We start from the raw sequence: 13,315 nt of genomic DNA, 5'->3' as shown, positions 1-13,315 counted from the left end.
AACTAAAATATACAACTTTGTACTGGGGGGACTCGGGGAGAAAAAGCAGGAAAAAAAAAGAAGATTGGCAACAGTTGTTAGCTCAGGTGCCAATCTTCAAAAAAAAAAAAAAAGCAAAAACCATTCTTCACTCACGGGACATACAGAAACAGCCAGCCTTTTCCTGCAGGTCTAATATGCAGACCCGTCCTCTATTGCCTTAGAGATGAGAAAGGAAGCAAGTATCTTGCCATCATAAGAGGACACAGCATGAAGATGAAGCTAGCATTCAGAAACAGGCCAAGCTGAGATTTGCAGACAAAAGGACTTGGAAGGTTTATCAGGCTGTGTTTGAAGACCACTTTCCTCCTGTTCTTCTCCGATACATCAGTCAATAAACAGTGTTCCTTATTTAAGCTAGTTTAATTTGGATTTTCTGTTACTTGTAGTATAAATAGTCCTAACTTAAACAAAACAATGTTCCAGTCTACTTCTTTGTGAAGTTCTGAAACAGGTGTCTGTTGTACTTAATAAACAATATTACTTGATGTACTTAATATTTTTAAACTGCTGTGGTGCCTCCAAACATGACATGACAGCATATATGGAATATGAGTGGTGTTTGGTATGGCATATAAAGTATGAGATAACGTTTAATCTATTGAGAGTGAAGACCAGTGAAATGATGAGTTTATCCCTAGACTGAATCTTCTTAAAACTAACCTTTCCGTTTTAAACATATATATCCAAATTTAGACTACTGTTTAATTAAAAGTAATTTTTAAATATTCAGATAAATAAGTTGAGACAGTGGAGTTAGTTAAATGAATTACTGGGATGACATCACTCTCAATGGCTGATTTGGGTTTTGACCCTCCATCTGCTTGGCCCTGAAGCCCAGACTCTTTTTTTTTTTTTGCAGGGTCGGGGGTGGGCGGGCTCTTCTGGTGAGGACCCGAAAACCTGCTAGACAAATTCTAAAAGAGCTGTAATGCTCTGGAGTCTTTCTAATGTTCTATGCTGTCATATAAATGAGTAAATTCTGAGGTGGATCTAAGCCTTTTATTTTTAATTTACTAATTTATTACAGTGATACAAAAATGAATAACTGGATTCAAATTCAAGGTAGAGAAGAATAAATTCTACATCAAGCCAAACTGATGAATTTTAGAGTAGAGAATTATGTGTAGAGCTATTGTTCGAAAGGTCAGAGGAAATTGAAAAATTGTCAAGATACATGTTGAAAATTTATTAGAATAATGATGACTTTCTCCCTTACCAATGCTTATCAAAATTAAAACAGTATATTAATTCCCAAAGTTTTATATCAAATTAAAAAAAGGCTGAATGAGTCAAATGATCTAATCAACATTTGCATGAATTTCGCTCTATAAATTCTAAGTAAAAGTTATAAGCATTTTTTTCTTTCTTAAGATTTATTTAATAGGGCAATTTTCCTGCTTTTTTTCCGATTTAAAATAAAACGACTTCTAGTCTCACAACATATTTCACATAGTATTAAATATTTTTATGTTTTTATTTGAACACTAGCCATAGAATGAATATTTTGTCATACAAACTGCAATAGCAATGCTAGTATATCTTTTTGTTTTCTCATTTGAAATAAAATTTTTATGATTATATAATAAAATCTTGAATACACTGAATATTTGAGTTTTTGTGGACGGCAGGCTTGAAACTAAGATCATATTTATTTTCTTGGTAGCAGAACTCATCATCTAATTTAGTTTTTGGAGATATATTACATTTCAATACACTCTCATTGATTCTTTAACTGTAATCTGAGGAAGAGTGTGCATCTGTTTGACTGTTAAGATTAAGGAGTATTTTAAATTGTGTCAAAATGATTTATCAATAAAGATAAATGTCCACTGTGATTAGTCAAGTCTGCTCAACAATACAACCAGTTCATGGAGGCAGACAATTTCAATGAAAAAGACTTCTTTCTTTGTTTCGTATTTTATAGAAAAATTAACACATTGAATTTCCCAAATTTCAACTAGTTTCAAATTGTCACAGTTCAAGTAATATCCCAGTTTATAATGTGTAGCAGGAGACTGCAGTCCAGAATTCTAGACATAACTCCAAGCCAATCAGATACCACTTTATGCTTTTTACCAACATAAGGGTAGGTTCTAAGAGGCCTTCTATTTACAGGTCTTATTTCTCTGCCAAAATGAAGGGAGTGAAATAATCTCGTGGATAGTGAGGCCATTAAACCATTAAAATAAAATTTGTATCTTGAAGGGAGTCGCCCTCATTCATCGTTCATTTGCTCCATGGTTTAATGAAATGATATAAATAGTACTGTAAAATTAAATTTTTATTTAGTGCTGATGAAATATTTATTTATTAGAAATGTAGTCATCTGCAATCAAATTTTTACTTCAGTCTCTCTATTTGGAATGTGCTGCTAGTTACTGGAAGCTGTTCGGGGATTGGAACACTCAGCACTATTGTATTGTGATCAATAATTAAATTTAGTGCTGACATGCATCTAGTTTATGCGGCAGTCTCTGACAATCCCATCTTGCAAAATTAATCCTTTCCAATTTATTTAATAGAGGACATGAACAATAAAATAATTCAGATGAGTACCAATGCAGGATTATTTCTGGTCAATATTACTTTATTATAAATTGGATCCACATACTCATTAGTAAATTAACTGTCAAATCTGAAAACAGCCTTTTTTTGTTTAAAGGTAATTATTGGTACTGAAGACAAGAAGGCACTTAACCTTGCTGTACAGTTGTCCTTACCACAGTGTTTTTATTCTAGGCTATAACTAACCCATCGAAGCTGCAGAGGGAAAATAATTAGTGATATTCAATGGATGGAATTTTAACTATTACAAAGCCATAACTGTTTAGATACAGAGAGTATAACTTGAAAATGATAGGTTTTTAAAAATTATTTAAAGTTTGGGGCTATTTTGGAGATATTTTAGCTTTTGCCACTTGAAAAATTCTACTGGAAAGAAAAGAAACATTGATGTAGAAAGAATCCTGTTTAAGAAACATAGATTAGACATGGCTGATCTTTTATAAAAATCTTATCAAAAATTGTTTCTAGTTTAACGTGAGATTTGACAATTTGTAAGATTTTTTTAATAAAACCTGTCTTTAGAAAAAGAAAGTCTCTCTCATATTTTCTCTTTCTCTTTCTTAAGATGTTTTCTCACAGTTTTCTAATTTTTTTCACCACATTAATTAACCAGTTCAGTCACTGCTTGAAAGATGTAGCTTACACAAATACATTAAGCTACTGGATTTTCTACTTTGCTTTATTATTTGCACACAAATTTAGAAGCATCTTAAATAGACATCATTCTGTTACATCAAAGCAGGGAAGTATAATTAATGAAATTATATTTTAAATATTAGTCTTCCAAACAGACTTCAAAATGCAAAGCACATTGCATCTATAGAATGACTGGAACAGATTTTTTCTTGTATTATACATGTTTCTATATAAGACAAGTAAGAGGTATTATTTTTCAATGTTTGTACCAAATACAAATTTAATGGGGAAGTGCTGAGTCTTATTGTATTGATCGCTGCTACACCTATCAAAGAATTGAAACAGAGTGAGGAGAAAGTGGCACATATTCATTCTATTGACGTTGTAGCCTATCAATAATTTGCACCTCAAAAAGTCCCCAAGTTGCATTTGTTAACTGTTTCATCTATTTATTAAACTTTTCACAATCCATAAAGAACACCAACATGCTATTTGTACTTTGGAAATAGACTACACCTACATTTTAATCACTGAGCTTGTATTCAGACTAGAGAGACCATGAACTAAATGATGAATAATGAAATTCAGCTTGTTAAATTATACACTATTGACTGAAATAAAATGGGTCTAGTTTATTCGGCTTACCCAGTCATTCTCAGAAACAAGATGAAAAAATAGACACCCCTAAAGAATGCCTTATACTTATCAACAATGTTTTCACGACTAAATGATGTTTTAAAATATTTTCACCATTTTGCTACTAAATGTAGTGGCTACATATTTGAGGTCTTTGAGAAATATCATTATTTTATCACTGTGGCCTGTGCAGAGCACAGCTGAGTGATCAAGGGCTTGGAAAGCTTTGTTTAATTTACTCTTGTATAGTTTGTAATACACCTTTTAGTTCCCTTCTTTTTCCAAGCTCAGACTCCCTTGTCACTTCTGTGGTACAGCGGCTGAAAAGCTAGAGGTAGAACCAGCTGCCCACCATGCTTCAAGAAGTCATGCAGACTGTCGCTTTTGGTACTATTACGTATTCTTTAGCTTTTCCTTGGTTCTGTGTCTTGACTATGCACTAGCTAACATCAAACCTTCCAGTTCTTACTCATTTCCACTATGATTTCTAACACTGTCTCAGCTCATTCTTTTGTGGGAATGAGAAAAAAGTCATTTGCTAACAAGACTTAAGATGATTTTCACTATTTGTGACATTTGCTCAATCACCATCAGCATCATTAGCATTGTAATATTTATTAAATAGTTCATTGCTAATAACAATCTTACATAGTTCTTAAAATCAGTGAAAGACATCCTCTGACCTGTACGAATTTACAACTTAAAAGGTCAATGTGCGTGAATCAAGACTTATGCCAGTGCAATTTGCTGGGAGTAGGTGTAAGAGGAAAACCTATAATGGAGACTTTGTGCTGTCTTCATGGGTTAGTATTAACGGGCTTCATACTGTGAAATATGAAAGCAGGAGATAGAAATGGCCTCTTCTCCATTTAGTTAGGGAGGGTTTTCATTGGACTTAGTGGTTGGACATTTGCCCGTAAAGCAGTGACTCTGCCCAGCCTGGAGCTACAGATCCTTCTGGTAATATTGGAGAAGGGGAAGTTGTTTGCCTGGTAAGCAGTGCCTGTCCTCTTTGGCCAGGTTTTCACTTGCACCATTCAGGGGTGATGAGAATCAGCTGATGTGTAAGCACATCAGGGAGGTCAAGCATTTTTTGGGGCAGGTTTGTTAATAACCTAAAACCAAGGCTACCTTCAGGCAAAGGGTATAATGAAGTTCTGTGAAGTTCAGTTGTTGTTTATAAAGCCGTGCAACTAGAGTTTGGATGCTGAGTAGAAGTATCAAATGACAGTTGCTGTAGATGGAACATGTCATTCTCTCTGTTTGAAACTCTCCAATAACTCCTCATTTCAAGCAGCCTAAAAGGCAAAGTGCATAGAAGAAGAGATGTTTCCCATTCTAATGCTGCCCTCTCTGTGCGCACTGTTAGCTCCTAAATGCTCCTCCCCTCACTCCTTCTGCACCAACTGCACTGGCTGCCTCAGTCTCCCAGCATCACACCAGGCTGGCTCCCATCAGAGTCTGGCACAGAGTGGTTTACTCCTTCACCTTCCACATGTCTTTACTTTGATCAACTGTACCCTGTTCTGCTTTTCCTCCATAGCTCCTTTTATATAAAATGTAAGCTACATATGATATATTTTATATACAATGTAATAGACACAATTACATATTTATATTAAATATAAGCCCCATGACACTTGGGATCTGTGCAGTGGTGGGCTAGTAAATGTTTGACAATTGACTCTCTGGGGGAGAAAAAGCCCTGATTTGTAACATACACCAGTTTCTGTGGTGGAACTGTTCCCATCGTGCCCATTTCAAACTACCAAGCTTTAATGACCAGCTTGCAAAATTGCTCAAAATGTAAAAATAAGCTCCCACAAACCGATACAAGCTGGCTTCAGCATAGTACTGATTTTTGTCTGCTTTGGTCTTGAATATATCCCCAGTACATAGAACAGTGCTTACCACTTAATAGATATTTGATATTTATTGAATGTTTGAGGGGAACCTAGGAAGTGACCTAAAAGCAATCAGTAGAAAACATAAACCTTGCCAAGATAGCTCTCTGCTTAAAATCCTTTAGAATATAAGAATATAATATTCTTAGCAGATAGTATGGAGCCCATCAAGATTCGGGCGCTGCCTACTTCTGCAGTCTTCCCTCTCACCAGCAGCCCTTGCATTACACGTTATGATACTGCTGAAGGGAAAACTATGATCATTCCCTGTTCATCCCACATCATCTCATTTATCTGCAACTTTGCTTCTGCTTCTCCCAAAGCCTGAAATATGTCCCCCATACCATCTGCATAGGAAACAACTAAAATGTTTGCAAACCTTACATATATAGGCATCACATTCTCAGCAAAGCTTTCCCAGAATACCCTTTTCAATGTGCATAGAGCCAAATACTTCATCACTGTTGCCTGTCTTTATACATACTTCTTCCCACAGTTCCCAATCATTGCCTTGCTCACCTCTGCACACATATTCTTCTTTTCGTGTTAGATTCAGTTTTAATTTTCATTTTTGCACTTTAAAAATGTTTAAATTACAAAACTAATGTATGCGTTTTTAAAAAAGTGCAAAAAAGAGACACATACAAACTAAAAAGCAGAAGTTTGCTTTAACTGCTGTATACATCCACATCCAGGCATAATGATGGCAAAACAATTTGGTATCTGGGTTATATCTCCAATACTCAAGAAATTATATTCCATTATAATTCTATAAATATGTATTTATCTCTATCAGTAGACTGTGGGCGTCTTAAGAACAGGTTGTGTCTTTCCTGTTTCTCCAGCCTCTGGCACAACACTTGGCACACGGAAAGTCAAAATAAATGTTTGGTAGTGAGACCAGAGCATCTATGCTTGTTAAGATTGCTGCTGCAGAGAGGAATCTGACTGTGGACGTGTGGAGGTTACTCTGGAACTATTTTAGAATGACCTTCAGTAGCCGGTCTTCATTTTTTTCCAGACCATAAAAGATACAGCTATAATGACACTGACTTTTAACTGTCTTCTAGGCTCTCATTAGAGGAGATCTTGTCCAAGAACAGTTTTTAAGTGTTGTTGATGAAGTGGGTTCAGAACCCGGATGTGAAATCTATGGTGCAAAGAAAGCAAGTGATTTTATACTTGCTGCAATGTTTATGGGAGGTTTCTGGATGAAGGTACCTCATTATACAGAACGTGTGTATCACAATTACTGGCTGCATAATGCATAAATGAGGTAAGTGATTAGATATGCATAATCTGAAGACTTAGTTGACAGAATTTAATGTCTGTGAAGAAGAAGTGGAAGCTGGACTTGGAGCAGAATAGCTAGATTTGAATCAGAATTACACTCCTTACTAGTCATATGAGTTTGGGCCAGTCCTTTATCATCCTGATCTACAAATTCTTAACTCTGGAAAGGCAATGATGACATCTGCCTTAAAGCGTTACGATAAATTTATTCTTTTAGTTTCTTTTATCTGTTCCTCTTTTTTTCTTACAATTGTAGGACACTTTCTACATGCCAGACACTGTTCTAAGTATTTTATAAACATTAACTCATTGAATCTTCTTGATAATCTTTGAAGTCTGTACAGTGACCATCTGAGTCATTTTACAGATGAGGAAACCAAAACATATTAAATAACAGGGCCACACAGAACATGAGCCATGCATCCAGCTTTCCAAACCAGGCTCTCTGTATTCTGAACCACCCTAAGATCATATTTTTGAAAGTATTTTGTAAAATGTAAAGAGCTTTACAAATGAAAACTTTAATTATTACAAATTAATTTTTCAGTATTAGTGTTTAGGTCCCTTAAGATGCTTTGTTTTCCTGCTAATAAGCTGTAGGGCCAAACATGAAAATAACCCTAGCTACTGTGATTTAATATTTTGTGACAATATTGTTGTTATTACAAATAATAAAATGTTATGTGAAAAGCAGAATTTATCTCTGCCCAGAAGTAAAGGGCAGAGGGTAAGTAGGGGTCAGTGTGGAGAAAAGTCTAAGCTGATTCATAAACCTTTAATAATATTATGCTCTCAAGCTCTTGGACTGAGCCTGGGTTTGGGAATTCTTTGATAGTTACTAGAGCTGCTCATTTCCAAATTCCATTTGTATGTAAACTAAAATGAAGCAGGCAGGCTGGAAATTTGGCCTGTCTCACACTTATTGTCTCTGCTTCCCTGAGCATCTTATGTTTGGGAATTTAAAGGTCTTGGGGACTTAGCAAAGAAGTTTTGCTGATATTTGAGACCTATGAATAGTCTTATTTAATGATTTAATATGATCTGATGGGAGGATTTTATCCAATAAATCACAATCAGGTAAGTCAACAGATATAAATTTCAGGGAGTTCTTATAAGAACATCCAAGTGAATAGTAAGATGATAAAAGTGTTTAAATATGGGCAAATGCAAGGTAAAACTTCAGAGTAAACTAATCCAAACTATATTTCTAGGATTCTGGGCTCATAATGATACTCAAAGGTGATTAAGATTCTGTTAAAAATCAAAGTTAATACATTACTGTGGTTCAATCAATGTCCACTAGACTGTTGACTATACTATAGAAGAGTGTTGGAAACAAAGAATAAAATCCAATTGTACAAGATCCTAGTACTTATTATCTAAGGTACCACTTGCAATTGTTGTTACTACACCTCAAGAAAGACATAATGGAATCCTACGAGACACAGGGAAGAGTAGCAGAAATCATCAACGGAAGTGAGCCGCTGAGGCTATGAATTAGGAAAGCACCTAAAGCGATTAGTGCTCATTAAACACCGCAGACAGAAAGGCTAAAAAGTGATTGGAAACTACAAACCCATTTGAGGAAGAGGGAGAGAAAGGAGTGTATCCCTTGAAGCTTGAGAGAAATAAATGTAGAAAAGGTAAAAGGAAGTATAAACACATAGGTTGAGAAGAAATTTAAGGAATTTATTGTTTCTGATCTTACAAGTTCAAATAAATTCAAAATAGATTGAGATTAATCCTTAAATGAGAAGCCTAAATTGCATTGCCACAAGAAGTGAAAGTATGGAGAAGAGGTATTTTTAAATTTTGAAGAAAACGTGTACAACAGACTTTCACATGATGTCTCTCAGTTTGTCTATGAGCAAAATAACCACAGGTCTAATTTAAGGAGGACAGGCTGGAGTTCTTTCACTATATCAAGTTCCTAAAATATTTTCATTCTCTTTTTTTGGTCCTGACGGTCTTTATTGATTAGACCCTAGGACTGTTCTGTGTCCTAATTGGTTTGAACTAGATTTTTATGTTAGGATAGATTTAGGACATTATGTTAAAAACACACACACACACGATCTTGGCAGTTGATACCGTGAGGTAATAGAAATGCTCGTTGATTTTGGAGTGAGGCAAATTTGATGGTCAGGAGTTAGAAAGCATTTTTAACTCATTAGGGAGAGAAAGTACAATGGCTTTGGAGTCATAAAAACTTACATTTTAGCTTGTCATTTGGTTCTTACATGTTTGGCTTGGGCAAGTTAATTAACACTCTCGAGCCTCTATTTTCTGATCCATGAAATAAGGTGATTATTAGGATTAAATGAGAGAATCTATGAAAAACACCTACACCACTGCCTGGTGCAGAGTAAAAGATAAATATTGGCTAATAATCATATTAATAACACCAAGCATAAAAATAACATAAGAGAGAGCTGAGAAGAGGGTGCCAGAGAGTACTCATGAGTACTCTGGGTACCTGAGTATATTCAGAGAAGGGATCTTAAACGTTGTCTAAACTAGCATATCATTTTTTTCCGAGGAAAATGGAATCCGTAGAAATTGAGAACATTTTTCCCTTTCATCAGACTTTACAATTTCCTCAGTGCCAGTGGTGAAGCAGGGCATCTGGAGAAGAATTCTCTGAACACAACCTGCAGATGCACTTCAGGCACAGAAATACAATTTTAGAAAGAAAGCAGATTTGATGTGCTTGTACTACTAATAGTTGTCATTTCTTGACCATGTATCCTGTTCCAGGTGCTTTTTGCACGTGATTTCTTTTAATCCTCCCAATGACCTGTTGAGGAAGACACCGTTGTTATTTTCCCCATTTTACAGATGAGGGAACTGAAGTACGGAAAGGTTTCGTAATTTGCTCAGGTCTTAGAGCTGGTAAATAGACGAACAGGATTTTGAGTCTAAATCTGATTGACTCAGGAGATAACACTCTTAACTCATGTTCTACGCCATTAGAAAGGAAAAAGATAATCTTGGAAAAATGTCATTTCATCAGGGCTATCCCTACAGCCAACACTTAGAGACAGGTCAAAATAGATGATGTAGACATTTGCTTCCAGACAGGATGCTTGGTTTCCATGTTAGCACAGTGCAGTGAAAGTATCGGAGCAGGACCCAGGAACTGATTGCCGTCTGCCTCTTTCCCTTCTCTATAAAGTGTGGGTGATTATACTTCAGCAAGATGTTTAGATATTTAGTTAATATTATTGGTTAGATACCTTTAGATTAATGGCCCAATTTTGCTCATAATAAACACATCTGGACCTGTTTCACTGAGCTCCCACAATTCTTAAAAGAAATGATCTTATTCATAATAATCTTAATTTCTTTTTAGTTATCATCATAATTAAGTATTTGTCTTTGCACAGACTATGTATAAACATCTAGGCTAGGGATTGGTGGTTCTTACATGTAATTCCTGTCTTCAAAGAGCTTATAATATATTTAGGGGGATACGACCATTCGTTGTATAAATAATAATTTTAAATAGCAATTGGCAACATTCAGATAATGGCACTCATAAATGAAATATGAGTTGTAAGGTGAAACAAACACACCTGCCTTGGCTGAGGAAAGAAATGTTCTAGTTAGAATTATCCGAAACAAATCAACATTTTTGCCAAATGAGAGTACAGTAACATACACTTACTATTAAGAGAGGAGAATATCATTTAATTTTAGATTATTCCATTTTAATGAAACTATATGATATGTTTGAATAAAGCCACCAGTCTGGAATGTCATATCAAACAAGACTATTCACTGTAAAATGGATGATACAGTAACCAATGAGACTTCTATATTTTGCAGTGAGATGATGAGAAGAAATTGAGAACAGGAGGATGTTATTCCCAAATCTGTATGATGGTCATAAACGACAATACTAATCTTGTTTTAGGTACGAAACTTGAAAAAAGAGAGACTATCAATAGGAAAAAGGAGTATTATACATAACCAGTACAAATTTTTAGCAGATTCTGAGAATGTATAGTCTCAAATATTTGTTTTCCAAAATTTTAAAATAAATTCTCCACAAGGATGATTTTACTATTAACAAGTTAGCATGTTTTGCACTATTACTCTAATTTGGGATCCTATTTATAATAGAACAACCTTAAAAATAATTTGTTCAATTAACCCAGTTCTAATATAGGTGGGACAAAATAGCAAACTAAATTTTACACTTAATTCTGCATTCTTGAAGGTGGCAGTTAGGCCTTATACTCAGACCTTCATTTATTATCATTGTCTTCTAACTAATTCAAAGAAGTAACATAATTCGAAGATCATGATCTCTTGTGCATTGCTGCTAAATTACATCTCTTAGTTGGCAACCATTGTACTTATCATTTCCAACATGAAAATGTGCTATTAATTAGATCACTGAATCAACTCCCCTCTTGAGAAAGAAAATGATCCCCAGGGAATACAGGGAAAACTACCCTGTCAGTGGAGCACATTTAATATGGGAATCTATTTCTGAGGGAGGCTATGGATCAACCCCATCCTGGCTGCCCTTTGCTGGAATCCCTTAAAAAACAGAAAGGCTGCCATTGTTCATGAAAGATCTGGGTGCACTCATGCTTGAACAGACAGGAGAGACACTTACATCCTTACAATTTGGTATAATCTCTGTCACTGCATTTAGCACATTATATCATTATTCTTGTTTGCCTGTCTCCCCAGCTCAGATGTGTGTTCCAAGAAGGCAAGGGCTGAATCATACTCGTCTCCATATTTCAGCACTTGGCATAATTCCTAGCATATTGTAGCGGTTTAATAAATGTTTGTAATTAATTCCTGATTTGCTTATAACTTTTCCAATCCGGTATTCTATCTAAATAAACCATTGTTTATGAATGCTTCTGCGCGTGAGATAATGCATATTGCTCATGATGAATTCTCTTTTCCCTGATTCTCAGAGTATATACACTCCTATATACAATATATTCTAATTTCTATTCTTTATGTTCTATAACACATAGAAGTGAATGATTTCATGCTTTAGGAATAATCCTTAATCCAAGAAGATTTCCCGAAGAGCGATGTTCTTCTTTAATTTCATCTATAACACCAAACTCAAGATATGATTAGATCATCTGAAGGCCACTTTTCCTCCACCATGGATTCACCAAGTACGCCTCTCCTAATTTTGCTCATAGAATGTTCCTGTTACGGAGAAAAAAATGGAAGTTCTCTGGGTCTTATAGGAAGGGTTAAAACACAGTCATTAAAATTTAAAAATAGGAGCGATGGCTAAATTCCAAGCCAATAAAAAAATTACACACTCTGCATGATTTTTAATGACTGTATAGTAACAACGAAGCTATTCACTTCTGGTAATTTTAATACATATCGTGTCTAATGTCCTTTGCTTCTCTTCTTATTTTCAGAGACTAACATTATCAATTTTTTGTGGTATGGTTTTTCATTTTAAAATTCTGAATTTCTTTCTTTCTTCAAAATTGCAATGAATACTAAGTATTTTTTAATTTTCTGTAGAGGTCTATTAACTCTATTTTCTGATTGTTGTCAAACCGCTGGTCTAGAAAACACTGGAAACTGTTGACTAGTTCAGTCTACTACTTTCAGGTAAATCATGATCATGTCCATTTTATAGATGTGACACTGAACCTCAAAAAGGTAAGAGCTAGGAAAAGAAGAGAAATTAGAACTCATGGGCAACTTTCTCCTATTCTTCTTTTAATATCTAGCATCTGGTGTCCACTGAAATTCATCTCCTCCTTCCCTACCCTACCTTCCTTCCCCTCTGGCCTCAAATATTCTGTTCAAATCCCTGCGATATGTGGTCCCTGGCTATTTCTGTTTACTGCCACTTCAATCCCTTCAGTCTTTAGTCTTTCTTTTAATCAAACCAGAAGACAGAATGAGAGAATGGAGTTTGTGTCGTACAATTTATATTCCTTTTTCAGATTCAGAAACATTTGAAACCAAAGTCCTGATCATTTTGAATTCCCAGTATTTTAATATCTTATGTAATAGCATTCAATTGAATATTATTAATACTGGTGATAATTCAGATGTTAACCATCGATTCTTTAGGTATATATTATATCACTTGTAACATTGGAGAGAAAATATAAAGATCTGAAAGCACTCATAAATTCTCTTGAAAGCTTCATGTGATTTTTTGACATTGATTGAAACAAAAGGAGAAACATGAGACCACTTCAGAATGACACTAAAATATCCATCTCTTG

General features: G+C 35.0%; 1 non-coding gene across 1 annotated transcript; it reads right to left on the bottom strand.

The window, feature by feature from the left end:
* Positions 1–913: 913 nt before the first annotated feature.
* On the bottom strand, positions 914–976 carry LOC123285399 (U7 small nuclear RNA). Its single transcript, XR_006527146.1, has one exon. It is a non-coding gene; the product is annotated as a U7 small nuclear RNA (small nuclear RNA).
* Positions 977–13,315: the final 12,339 nt, after the last annotated feature.

The sequence above is a fragment of the Equus asinus genome, chromosome 4 (genome assembly GCF_041296235.1).
Source record: "Equus asinus isolate D_3611 breed Donkey chromosome 4, EquAss-T2T_v2, whole genome shotgun sequence".
Classification (NCBI taxonomy): domain Eukaryota; kingdom Metazoa; phylum Chordata; class Mammalia; order Perissodactyla; family Equidae; genus Equus; species Equus asinus.
This window is presented reverse-complemented; position numbering and strand designations above follow the sequence as displayed.